Genomic DNA, 14,802 nt, shown 5'->3' on the forward strand with positions numbered 1-14,802 from the left:
TCTTCAATTCTATTCCACAGGTCTATCTGTCTGTCTCTGTACCAATACCATGCAGTATTTATCACTATTGCTCTGTAATACTAATTGAGGTCAGGGATGGTGATTCCCCCAGAAGTCCTTTTATTGGTGAGGATAGTTTTAGCTATCCTGGGTTTTTTGTTATTCCAGATGAATTTGCAGATTGTTCTGTGTAACTCTATGAAGACTTGGGTTGGAATTTTGATGGGGATTGCATTGAATCTGTAGATTGCTTTTGGTAAAAGGGCTATTTTTACTCTAATAATCTTGCCAATCCATGAGTATGGGAGATCTTTCCATCTTCTCAGATCTTCTTCAATTTCTTTCTTCAGAGGCTTGATGTTCTTATCATACAGATCTTTCACTTGCTTGGTTAAATCACACAGAGGTATTTATAACATTTGGCACTATTATGAAGGGTGTCGTTTCCCTAATTTCTTTCTCTGCTTGTTTCTCTTTTGTGTAGAGGAAGGCTACTGATTTATTTGAGTTATTTTATACCCAGCCACTTTTCTGAAGGTGTTTATCAGGTTTCATAGCTCTCCAGTGGAACTTTTGGAATCACTTAGGTATACAGTCATATTGTCTGCAAATAGTGATATTTTGACTTCTTCCTTTCCAATCTGTATCCCTTTGAACTCCTTTTGTTGTCTGATTGCTCTGGCTAGGACTTTGAAAACTATATTGAATAAGTAGGGAGAGAGTGGGCAACCTTGTCTAGTCCCTGATTTTAGTGGGATTGCTTCAAGTTTCTCTCCAGTTAGTTTAATATTAGGTACTGGTTTGCTGTATAATATGGCTTTTACTATGTTTAGGTATGGGCCTTGAATTCCTTATATTTCCAGGACCTTTATCATGAAGGGGTGTTGAATTTTGTCAAACAACTTCTCAGCATCTAATGAAATGATCATGTGGTTTTTATCTTTCAGTTTGTTTATATAGTGGATTATGTTGGTGGTTTTTCGTTTATTGAACCATCCCTGCATCCCTGGGATGAAGCCTACTTGATCATGATGGATGATTGTTTTGAAGTGCTCTTGCATTCGGTTTGCAAGAATTTTATTGAGTATCTTTGTGTTGATATTCATAAGGGAAATTGGTCTGAAGTTCTCTTTCTTTGTTGGGTCTTTGTGTGGTTTAGGTATAAGAGTAATTGTGGCTTCATAGAAGGAATTCGGTAGTGCTCCATCTGTATCAGTTTCATGGAATCTTTTGGATAGTATTGGTATGAGGTCTTCTATGAAGGTCTGATAGAATTCTGCACTGAACCCATCTGGACCTGGGCTCTTTTTGGTTGGGAGACTTTTAGTGACTGCTTCTTTATTCATAATTCTTTAGGGATTATGGGGTTGTTTAAATGGTTTATTTATTCCTGATTTATCTTGGTACCTGGTATCTGTCTAGAAAATTGTCCATTTCCTGCAGATTTTCAAGTTTTGTTGAATATAGGCTTTTGTAGTAGGATCTGATGATTTTTTGAATTTCCTCTGGCTCTGTTGTTATGTCTCCCTTTTCATTTCTGATTGTGTTAATTTGGAGACACTCTCTGTGTCCTCTGGCTAGTCTGGCTAAGGGTTTATCTATCTTGTTGATTTTCTCAAAGAACCAGCTTTTGGTTCTGTTGATTCTTTGTATAGTCCTTTTTGTTTCTACTTGGTTGATTTCAGCCCTGAGTTTGATTATTTCCTGCCTTCTACTCCTTTTTTGTGTGTTTCCTTCTTTTTGTTCCAGAGCTTTTAGGTGTGCTGTCAAGCTGCTGATAAATGCTCTCTCTTGTTTCTTTCTGCCGGCACTCAGAGCTGTAAGTTTTCCTCCTAGCACAGTTTTCATTGTGTCCCATAAGTTTGGGTATGTTGTACCTTCATTTTCATTAAATTCAATGAATTCTTTAATTTCTTTCTTTTTTTTTCCTTGACCAGGATATCATCGATTAGAGTGTTATTCAAGTTCCATGTATATGTGGGCATTCTTTCGTTACTGATATTGAAGACCAGCTTTAGCTCATGGTGGTCTCATAGGACACATGGGATTATTTCTATCTTTGTATATCTGTTGAGGCCTCTTTTATGACCAATTATATGTTCAATTTTGTAGAAAGTACTATGAGGTGTTGAGAAGAAGGTATATCCTTTTGTTTTAGGATAGAATGTTCTATAAATATCTGTTAAATCCATTTGGTTCATGATTTCTCTTAGTCTGTCTATGTCTCTGTTTAATTTCTGTTTCCATGATTTGTCTGTTGATGAGAGTGGGGTGTTGAAATCTCCTACTATTATTGTGTGAGGTGCAATGTGTGCTTTGAGGTTTAGTAAGGTTTCTTTTATGTATGTAGGTGCCTTTGTATTTGGAGCATAGATATTTAGGATTGAGAGTTCATCTTGGTGGATTTTTCCTTTGATGAATATGAAGTGTCCTTCCTTATCTTTTTTGATGACTTTTGGTTGAAAATAGATTTTATTCGATATTAGAATAGCTACTCCACCTTGCTTCTTCAGACCATTTTCTTGGAAATTGTTTTCCAGCCTTTTACTCTGAGGTAGTGTCTGTCTTTGTCTCTGAGGTGTGTTTCCTGTAGGCAGCAAAATGTTGGGTCCTCATTGCATATCCAGTTTGTTAATCTGTGTCTTTTTTTGGGGAATTGAGTCCATTGATGTTGAGAGATATTAAGGAATAGTGATTGTTGCTTCCTGTTATACTCGTGTTTGGATGTGAGATTATTCTTGTGCTTGTCTTCTCTTTGTTTTGCTGCAAAACGATTAGTTTCTTGCTTTGTCTAGGGTGTGACTTGGTTCCTTGTGTTGGGTTTTACCATTTGTTATCCTTTTTAGGGCTGGCTTTGTTGAAAGATATTGTGTAAATTTGGTTTTGTCATGAATATCTTGGTTTCTCCATCTATGTTAATTGAGAGCTTTGCTGTATACAGTAACCTGGGCTGGCATTTGTGTTCTCTTAGGGTCTGTATGACATCTGTTCAGGATGTTCTGGCTTTCATAGTCTCTGGTGAGAAGTCTGGTGTAATTCTGATAGGTCTGTCTTTATATGTTACTTGACCTTTTCCCCTTACTGCCTTTAATATTCTTTCTTTGTTTTGTTCATTTGGTGCTTTGACTATTATGTGATGGGAGGATTTTCTTTTCTGGTCCAATCTTTGTGGAGTTCTGTAGGCTTCTTGTATGTTTATGGGCATCTCTTTCTTTAGGTTAGGGAAGTTTTCTTCTATGATTTTATTGAAGATATTTACTGGTCCTTTGAGCTGGGAGTCTTCACTCTCTTCTTAGGTTTGATCTTCTCATTGTTTCCTGGATTTCCTGTATGTTTTGGGCCAGTATCTTTTTCCATTTTACAATATCTTTGACAGTTGTTTTGATAATTTCTATGGAATCTTCTCCTCCTGAGATTCTCTCTTCTATCTCTTGCATTCTGTTGGTGATACTTGTATCTATGGCTCCTTGTCTCTTCATTTGATTTTTCTATATCCAGGGTTGTCTCCCTTTGTGCTTTCTTTATTGCTTCTATTTCCATTTTTAATTCCTTCACCTGTTTGATTGTGTTTTCTTGTAATTCTTTCAGGGATTTTTACATTTCCTCTCTATAGGCTTCTGCTAGTTTATTTGTGTTTTCCTGTATTTCTCTAAGGGAATTCTTTATGTCTTTCTTGAAGTCCTCCATCATCATGATCAAGTGTGATTTTAAATCTAGATCTTGCTTTTCTGGTTTGTTTGGATATTCAGTGTTTGCTTTGGTGGGCTGATGATGCCATGTAGTCTTGGTCTCTGTTGCTTGGGTTCCTAAGCTTGCCTCTTGCCATCATGTTGTCTCTGGTGTTACCTTGTTCTATTATTTCTAACAGTGGTTAAAACATCCTATAGGCCTGTGTGTCAGGAGTGCTGTAGACCCGTTTTCCTGTTCTCTTTCAGCCAGTTATGGGAACAGAGTGTTCTGCTTTCAGGCGTTTAGTCATTCCTGTCTACTGGTCTTCAGGTCTTCCTGTGGGCGTGTGAATTGAGTCTACCAGGAAGGTCACTTGGAGCAGAAGAATTGGTCTTGTCTCTGGTCTTGGGCCTGGAGTCGCTTCTCAGATCCGGCTTTCAGCTCTGAGGGCAGCAACCAGAAGGGCCTGACCCGCCTTTGCTCGGGACCCTGTGCACAGGGGGCTCAGATAGCACTAGGCATTTTCCTCTAGTGAAATTACACTCATGTTACAGTGGTTTGGCTGTCAGAATGTGTACTTTGTATATTTGGTATATAATTATGTTCCATGGATCCCACCATGCTATGAAACATCCGATCCCTTTGTACTAACTAGCTATCAAAATTACCATTGGATTTACTCTTATCTCTTTATTGTACATTAAAAAATGTATAACTCTTGCATGCATCAACATAATATGCTAGGATTAATCTCATTACAGCTAAATTCAGAGTTACAATCTCGTAGGTTTCATTATCTCAGTCCCCATTTTGCAGTAAGAACAAAAGCTAAGGTGGGCAAATGAACAACAAACCCTCACACCTTTCAGCCTTGCAAATCCATGGATTCCTTTCTTTAGAACTCAGAAATATACATATGTGATCCAACACCTACACCTAAGGCTGAGGAAAGAAATGGGAAGGGCAGAAAGATCATGAGACATGGAGGGCAGAACTCCTGCTGTCAGAACAGGGAAAATGCCCCCCCAAAAATCTCACCAGTATGTTTGCCTGAGGAAAAGTGGTATAATGGCAACATCAGAGGTGATGCTAATGTGGACAGAGGGAAGTCCACATGACTGCACTCCTGCAGCTACAGGAAGTCAATGGCTGCTTTAAGGGATATTTGGTTTCTTCCAAGGAAAATTCCCCTGTAAGTAGTTCGACCTCAAATGGGCACATGTACAGAAGTATATATGAACAATGTTAAATAGACTCAGTAGTGTGTGTGTGTGTGTGTATGTGTGTGTGTGTGTGTGTACTTATATATTCATTTTGTACAGTGATGAATTCCAAGCAAGAAAACCAAGCTTCGTTCCTCCCAACAATGTTGGCTTTGAATCTTGCCATCAAACGCACACATTGCCCTATCTGTCCACTGTCTTTCTGACTAAGTTTCTTAGCACTGTTCACCTTATCTAAATTACTCATTTTACTTTATACAATCACAAACTCTTGTCATCCTGCCAGAGATGATTATATTATTTACATTTTATATTTGCATGTGTGTCTGTCTCTGAAAATAGTCATATGGTTGCCCTATGAAAATATTTATCCATATAATGAATACAGTGCATGGCTATTTATAAACAGCTACTGACAGTGTGCTAGATTTATTTAGGTAGCATGTAAATCTCCAATATAACTACAGTAAATACAATCTTGATGTAGAAATAGTTTTTAATTCTGTACCTATCGTGTTTTAATGGATGGTCCCAAACATTCCACCCATGCTGACAAATGTCATTTTCTCCTCTACATACATAACACTGAAACAGAGGTTCTGATTGGATTGGTACTCCTATCCAGAATTAGATTTGGAGTTTTTGGTTGCCTTCAAAATTTTGGGATTTGGCTATTATTGATGTACCTAAAGCCCAGCGCGAAGACTTGGAAATGTAGAAGGAATGAAGAGTGTGTTCCTTAGCCCTTTGCCCTCATGTGCTTTCTAGGGTGACCCTAAGAACGACTCACAGATCTTTGCCCATGTTGTGCTTTTAATCAGGCAGAAGGAAAACAATGTGCAGATGTATCAAAATGATGACTTAAATGTTTGTGGACGGTCACAGTGATCTGGTTGCCCGGAACTTGGTCTGAGTGGTGAATGTGTCATTGGGCAGGGATCATCTAAGGATGAGGAAAGCTACTGTGGGGAGGTTTCATGTCTGGCATGAGTTTAGACATTACTTTATCCATGGCCTGAAGGAAACTGCAAGGATGCAGGAGTAGAAAGGACCAGACTGGGACTGGGGAGATGGCTCAGCAGTTGAGAGCACTGACTGCTCTTCCAGAGGTCCTGAGTTCAACTCCCAGCAACCACATGGTGGCTCACAGCCATCTGTAATGGGATTTGATTCCTCTTCTGGTGTGTCTGAAGACAATTACAGTATATTAAGGAACATAAAATAAATATTTAGACAAAAAGAAAGGAGCAGACTATGCAGCTTGGTCTTCATAGGGGTTCCCTAACCATTACAGCATCAGACAGTCTCTGACTCTGTTGCCTGCCATCGGATGTCCTTTTCCTAGCTGGACTTCCTGGTTGTGCCTCAGTGGGAAAGGATCCACTTAGTCCTGCTGTGACTAGATGTTCCATGACTAGTACCGAAGGGAGCCTTCCTCTTCTCTGAGGGTGAAACTGGGAGAAGAAGAGGATCTGTGACTGGAATGTAAAGTGAATAAACAAGTTAACTAATAAAAAACAGAAAAAGAAAGGACTTGAACTTCCCTGTGTCCAGTATATGATTATATAGGACAGTGATATATTTAGAAGATATTGTGTCTGCTTTGTTTTTTCCTGGTGCTTCCTCAGGCAATGGTGTTTCTCTGGGCAGTTTCTTGACAGTAAGGCAGTGATGTGGAAATCCATCCTCCAGTCAGAGTTCTTACTGGTGAGAATACAAGTTATACAAGTTAATGGGTGGAGCTTCTCAGAAGGCTGGGTGGGAAGAATTTCTTAGAGCTAAAGGCATAGCTCCGTTTCCCTGGAAGGCATACCCAGCTGAATCTGGGACAATGGCATGCGTCACTGTGGTTGGTGGCCAGCTGAGCCTTTCCCACCATATTCCAAAATCAACTCTTGATGGCTCAAGAGAAATTAGCCCAGGCAGTCTGCAGTCTTCTCCTCTCTCCACAGCTTCTGCATAGTGCCAAGTGGGTCATGAGGGAGACACTCAAAGAAATGGCTAAGAACAGAAGAGAGACAATAGTAAGTCATGGCCACTAAAAAGGGGATGATTCAAGGCAAGCATTGACCAAACCAGGGAGAAAATAAAGGTGTGTGAAAAAGAAAACCACTTAAGAGCAAGAGATGCTGGAGCTCATAGTCAAGTCTGGCGGAGGCCTGGCCAGTGCCCGACAGTGCTGGAGGGAAGTTCAGAGTTACCCAAAAGCATGTACCCAGAGGCAAACACAAAGGCATATATAGCTCATTAGAGGCTCAGATCCATTTAGATTCTGCTCAATCCTTGAACTCACATTATTACTGCATTTTCCACATGTTGGGTTATTATCAGTGGTGATTCAGGGAGATCTCATTGTGCTCTAGGTTTTGGGTTTTACTGCCAAATAGACAACATGACCAAGGCAACTCTTATAAAGAACAACATTTAATTGGGCAGGCTTACAGGTACAGAGGTTCAGCCCATCATCATCAAGGCAGAAACATGGCAGCATCCAGGCAGGCATGGTGCAGGAAGAGCTGAGAGTTCTATATCTTCACCTGAAGGCTTCTAGCAGAATACTGACTTCCAGGCAGCTAGGATGAGGGTCTTAAAGCCCACACTCACAGTGCCATGCCTACTGCAAAAAGGCCACAACTACTTGAACAGAGAGCCACAACTTCTAATAGTGCCACTCTCTGGGCCGAACATGTGCAAACCATCACACCAGGTCAATCTGAAATAGATCCGTTATGTCTTTTAAAAAGCAACATAAAAGAGCAGATTGTGAAAGCTCTAAAACTTGTGTGGCTGACCCCTGCCCTGACCCCAGATGTGCCTGATTCATCCCTTCTTATGGCAATGATGTGCATTCATGTCCTAGCCTTGAGTCTGACAACTACTATTTCACAGACTTCATATTTTACCTTTGCTCTATGCGAGAAGCTTACTTTAATTAAGCTAATAGATAGGAATCCATCAGGCGTTCCCACATGAAAGGTAACCCCAAGACACACTGAGTGATGGTTCTCAGGCCTGACCGTGCCCCTAGCTCAGTAAGATGATGTCCAGGAGCCTCTAAGAAAGCATCAAGCATGGGCAGTTTACTAGTCTGGTCTATATATAGATGCCCCTTAACACAACATGAAGTTATGTACCAGTCACAGAATCACCCTGACATGAAAAATTGTGAGTTAAAAATGATGCTTAACAGAGATCTGACCACCCAGGAGTGCAGACATCCTGAGACCGCAGGACACACTGCCACCTCTGCATACCTCTGCACATAGCCCTGGTCCAAGGGGAAACTGCACAGTGCCTCAGAGATATAAGAACAGACAGTGGCTGGTACCCATGGTTCTGGACTGTGAACAGGACCAAACTGAACTGGCCAAACAGCTCCCTGCACCCAAATCCCGTGGGGGAGAGAGAGCTGGACCCTCAGAAGTGCATATATTCCTGAGAAGTCAGGAGATTAAACTCTTCCCACAGTCCAGACACAAGAGGGAATTGCATAGTGCCAACTGTGCCTGCTGGGTGCAAGGACCTATGAGCAATTAGGGGCAGGACCCTTTGACTCCTGCCCACGCCTAGAGCTGGAAGACAGTCTCCAGGAGCCCTGCTACAGCTGAGAGCAGAGCACCTGTTCTCAGGAAAGGCTGAAAGAAAACAGGAAAACAGCTTTACAGGAGCTGACACAGAGGCCTACAGCAGGGCCCAGTCACTCTCAGAAACAGCAGGACAAGCAAACACCAGAGACAACCCAATGTCTAGAGGCAAGCGCAGGAACCTAAGCAACAGAAACCAAGACTACTTGGCACCATCAGAGCCCAGTTCTCCCACCAAAGAAAATACTGGATATCCAAACACACCAGAAAAGCAAGATTTAGATTTGAAATCACATTTCTCTGATAATGATGGAGGACTTTAAGAAAGACATAAAGAACTCCCTTAAAGAAATGCAGGAAAACACAAGTAAACAAGTAGAAGCCCTTAGAGAGGAAACACAAAAATCCCTGAAAGAATTACAGGAAAACACAACTAAACAGGTGAATGAATTGAAAATGGAAATAGAAACAATAAAGAAAGCACAAAGGGAGACAATCCTGAATATAGAGAACCTAAGGAAGAGACAAGGAGCTGTAGATACTAGCATCACCAACAGAATACAAGACATAGAAGGGAGAATCTCAGGGGCAGAAGTTACCATAGAAAACATTGGCACAACTGTCAAAGATAATGTAAAATGCAAAAAGCTCTTAGCCCAAAACATACAGGAAATGCAGGACACAATGAAAAATCAAACATAAGGATAATAGGTATAGAAGAAAGGGAAGACTCCTAAATTAAAAGGCCAGTAAATATATTCAACAAAATTATAGAAGAAAACTTTCCTAACCTAAAGAAAGAGATGTCCACAAACATACAAGAAGCCTATAGAACTCCAAGTAGATTGGACCAGAAGAGAAATTCCTCCTGTCACATAATAGTTAAAACACCAAATGCACAAAACAAAGAAAGAATTTCTTTATTTCTATTAAAAGCAGTAAGGGAAAAAGGTCAAGTGACATATAAAGGCAGACATATAAGAATTATACCAGACTTCTCTCCAGAGACTATGAAAGTCAGAAGGTCCTGGACAGATGTCATACAGACCCTATGAGAACACAACTGTCAGTCCAAGTTACTGTATCCAGCAAAACTCTCAATTAACATAGATGGAGAAGCCAAGGTATTTCATGACAAAACCAAATTTACACAATATCTTTCTACAAATCCAGCCCTACAAAGGATAATAGATGGAAAATTCCAAGACAAGATGAGAAACTACACTGTATAGAAAGCAAGAAAGTAATTTCTTTGCAATGAAACCAAAAGAGAGACAAAAAAGCATAATTCCACCACTAACAACGAAAATAACAGGAAACAATAATCACTATTCCTTAATATCTGTCAACATCAATGGACTCAATTCCCCCAATAAAAAGACATAAAATAACAGACCGGATACATAAAGAGGACCCAGCATTTTGCTGCATGAAGGAAACACACCTCAGAGACAAAGACAGACACTACCTCAGAGTAAGTGTCTGGAAAACAACTTTCCAAGAAAATGGCCCAAAGAAACAAGGTGGAGTTGCCATTCTAATGTCAAATAGAATTGACTTTCAACCAAAAGTCATTAAAAAAGATAAGGAAGGAAACTTCATATTCATCAAAGGAAAAATCCACCAAGATGAACTCTTACTACTAAATATCTAAGCTCCAAATGCAAGGGCACCTACATACATAAAAGAAACCTTACTAAAGCTCAAAGCACACATTGCACCTCACACAATAATAGTAAGAGATTTCAACACTCCACTCTCATCAATGGACAGATCATGGAAAAAGAAGTTAAACAGAGACATAGAAGAGCGCTAGCCTAGGAAGCGCAAGGCCCTGGGTTCGGTCCCCAGCTCCGAACAAAAGAACCAAAAAAAAAAACAAAAAAAAAAAAAAACAAAACAAAACAGAGACATAGAGAAACTAACAGAAGTTGTGAAGCAAATGGATTTAACAGATATTTATAGAACATTCCATCCTAAATCAAAAGGATATACCGTCTTCTCAGCACCTCATGGAACTTTCTCCAAAATTGACCGTATAATTGGCCACAAAACAGGAAGATAGAAATAATCCCATGCATCCTATCAGATCACCACACACTAAGACTGGTCTTCAATAACAACAATAATGACAGAAAGACCACGTAAACATGGAAATTGAACAATGCTCTACTCAATGACAACTTGGTCAAGGAAGAAATAAAGAAAGAAATTAAAGACTTCTTAGAATTTAATGAAAATGAAGATACAACATCCACAAACTTAGGGGACACAGTGAAAGCGGTACTAAGAGGAAAACTCATAGCGCTGAGTGCCTGCAGAAAGAAACAGGAAAGGGCATATATCAGTAGCTTGACAGCACACGTAAAAACTCTAGAACAAAAAGAAGTAAATAAACCCAAGACGAGTAGAAGGCAGGAAATAATCAAACTCAGGGCTAAAATCAACCAAGTAGAAACGAAAAGGATTATACGAAGAATCAACACAACCAGAAACTGGTTCTTTGAGAAAATCAACAAGGTAGATAAACCCTTAGCCAGACTTATCAGAGGTCACAGAGAATGTATCCAAATTAACAAAATCAGAAATTAAAAGGGAGACATAACAACAGAATCTGAAGAAATTTTAAAAAAATCACCAGATCCTACTACAAAAGCCTATATTCAACAAAACTGATACTCTGGAGGAAATGGACAATTTTCTAGACAGATACCAGGGCCCAAAGTTAAATCAGGAACAGATAAACCATTTAAACAACCCCATAACTCTTAAAGAAATAGAAGTAGTTATTAACAGTCTCCCAAACAAAAAGAGCCCTGGTCCAGATGGGTTCAGTGCAGAATTCTATCAGACCTTCATATAAGACCTTATACCATTACTTTCCAAACTATTCCAAAATTGAAGCAAACAGAGCACTCCCAAATTCCTTCTATGAAGCCACAATTACTCTTATACTGAAACCACACAAAGCTCCAACAAGGAAAGAGAACTTCACATCAATTTCCCTTATGAACATTGACACAAAAATACTCAATAAAATTCTTGCAAACCGAATCCAAGAACACATCAAAACGATCATCCATCATGATCAAATAGGCTTCATCTCAGGGATGCAGGGTTGATTTAATATACAAAAATCCATCAATGTAATCCATTATATAAACGAAGTCAAAGATAATAAACACATGATCATTTTATTACATGCTGAGAAAGCATTTGACAAAATTCAACGCCCCTTCATGATAAAAGTCCTGGAAATGTAAGGAATTCAAGGCCCATATCTAAACATAGTAAAAGCAAAATACAGCAAACCAGTAGCTAACATCAAACTAAATGGAGAGAAACTTGAAGCAATCCCACTAAAATCAGGGACTAGACAAGGTTGCCCACTCTCTCTTATTCAATATAGTACTCGAAGTCCTAGCCAGAGCAATCAGACAGAGAAAGGAGGTCAACGGGATACAAATTGGAAGACAATAATTCAAAGTATCACTATTTGCAGATGAGATGATAGTGTACTTAAGTGACCCCAAAAGTTCCACCTGAGAGCTACTTAACCTGAAAAACAACTTCAGCAAATTGTTGGGATATAAAATTAACTTAAACAAATCAGTAGCCTTCCTGTACTCAAAAGATAAACAGGCTAAGAAAGAAAGTAAGGAAACGACACCCTTTAAAATAGTCGCAAATAATATAAAATATATTGGTGTGACTTTAACCAAGCAAGTGAAATATCTGTATGACAAGAACTTCAAGTTTCTGAAGAAAGAAATTGAGAAAGATCTCAGAAGACGGAAAGATCTCCCATACTCATGGATTGGCAGGATTAATATAGTAAAGATGGTCATTTTGCCAAAAGCAATCTACAGATTCAATGTAATTCCCATCAAAATTCCTACTCAATTCTTTATAGAGATAGAAAAAGCAATTTGCAAATTCATTTGGAATAACAAAAAAACCAGGATAGTGAAAACTATACTCAACAATAAGAGAACTTCTGGGGGAATCACTATCCCTGACTTCAAGCAGTATTACAGAGCAATAGTCATAAAAACTGTATGGTATTGGTGCAGAGACAGGAAAATAGATAAGTGGAACAGAATTGAAGACCCAGAAATGAACCCACATACCTATGGTCACTTGATCTTTGACAAAGGAGCTAAAACCATCTAATTGAAGAAAGATATAATTTTCAACAAATGGTGATGGTTCAACTGGAGGTCGGCATGTAGAAGAATACATATGATCCATTCTTATCACCCTGTACAAAGCTTAAGTCCAAGTGGATCAAGGACCTCCACATCAAACCAGATACACACAAACTAATAGAAGAAAAAGTGGGGAAGAGCCTCGAACACAAGGGCACTGGGGAAAATTTCCTGAACAAAACACCAATGGCTTATGCTCTAAGATCAAGAATTGACAAATGGGACTTCCTAAAACTGCAAAGCTTCTGTAAGGCAAAGGACACTGTTGTTAGGACAAAACGGCAACCAACAGATTGGGAAAAGATCTTTACCAATCCTACATCTGATAAAGGGCTAATATCCAAAATATGCAAAAAACACAAGAAGTTAGACTCCAGAGCCAAATAACCCTATTAAAAATGGGGTACAGAGCTAAACAAAACATTCTCAGCTGAGGATTATAGAGTGGCCAAAAAGCATCTAAAGAAATGTTCAATATCCTTAGTCATCAGGGAAATGCAAATCAAAACAACCCTGAGGTCCACCTCACACCAGTCAGAATGGCTAAGATCAAAAACTCAGGTGACAGCAGAAGCTGGTGAGGATGTGGAGAAAGAGAAACAGTCCTCCACTGTTGGTGGGATTGCAAACTGGTACAACCACTCTGGAAATCAGTCTGGAGGTTCCTCAGAAAATTGGACATTGAACTACTTGAGGACCCATCCATACCTCTCTTGGGCATATACCCAAAAGATGCTCCAACATACAACAAAGACACATGCTCCACTATGTTAACAGTAGCCTAATTTATAATAGCCAGAAGCTAGAAAGAACCCAGTGCCCTTCAACAGAGGAATGTTTTCAAAAAATATGGCACATCTACACAATGGAGTACTACGCAGCTATCAAAAACAATGACTTTGCAAAATTCATAGGCAAATGGAATGAACTAGAAAGTATTATCCTGAATGAGGTAACTCAATCACAGAAAAACACACTTGGTAAAACCTTCATTGGTAAGTGGATATAAGCCAAAAAGCTCGAATTACCCAGGATGTGATCCACAGACCACAGGAAGCTCAAGAAGGATGACTAAAATGCGGTTGCTTCTTCTCCTTCTTAAAAGGGGAAAAAATATCCATAGGCGGGGATATGGAAGCAAAGTTTAGGGCAGCGACTCAAGGAATGGCCATTCAGTGTCTGCCCCACATGTGGCCCATATATATACAGCCACCAAAACTAGATAAGATTGATGAAACTAAAAAACACATGCTGAAAGGGACCGGACATAGATCTCTCCTGAGAGATATATCCAGAGCATGTCCAATACAGAGGTCAATGCTAGCAGCAAACCACTGAACTGAGAACAGGACCCCCATGGGGGGAATTGAGGAAGTATTGAAAGAGTTGAAGGGGTTTGCAATCCTCCAAGGACAACAATGCCAACCAACCAGAGCTTCCAGGGACTAAACCACTACCCAAAGACTATGCATGGACAGACCCAGGGATCCAACTGCATATGTAGCAGAGAATAGCCATCTTGGGGCACCAGGGGAAGGGAAAGCCCTTAGTCCTGCCAAAGTTGGACCCCAGTGTAGGGGAATATGGGGGGCAATAAGGGGGATGTATAGGGGAATACCTGTATGGGGGAGGGGAGTGGAGGGGATGGGGGCTTATGGACCAGAAACCAGGAAGGGGAATAACATTTGAAATGTAAGTAAAGAAAGATATCTAATACAAAATAAAAAAAAAGAAAATTGAAACAAAATTTGATTTGTCAAGAAATTACGTTCCTAATTAACTTCAAAGCCACAGGGAAAGTGCAGGATTGTGAGGCCGTCCAGGGGCAGAGTGAAATCTCATGGATTGATTATTCATACTACCACTTATCCCATGCTTAGTGGCTGTCACAGGCTGTCAGGCACATAGTTAGTGCCGTTCAGAACCCACAGGCATACATAGCAACCTTTGGAAACCTGGGCAAAGAGAAGTCTGATGTGGGATAGATAGCTGCCCGTCAACAGAAGACAGCTGAAACTGTCAGCCTGTTTTTGCCACAGAGCAGAGCAGGAAACTGATCAGGAAAGGCAGAATTAGCAGACAATAAAATCACCTAGTAACACAAACAAACAAAAATAA

The sequence above is a fragment of the Rattus norvegicus genome, chromosome 2 (genome assembly GCF_036323735.1).
Source record: "Rattus norvegicus strain BN/NHsdMcwi chromosome 2, GRCr8, whole genome shotgun sequence".
Lineage (NCBI taxonomy): Eukaryota > Metazoa > Chordata > Mammalia > Rodentia > Muridae > Rattus > Rattus norvegicus.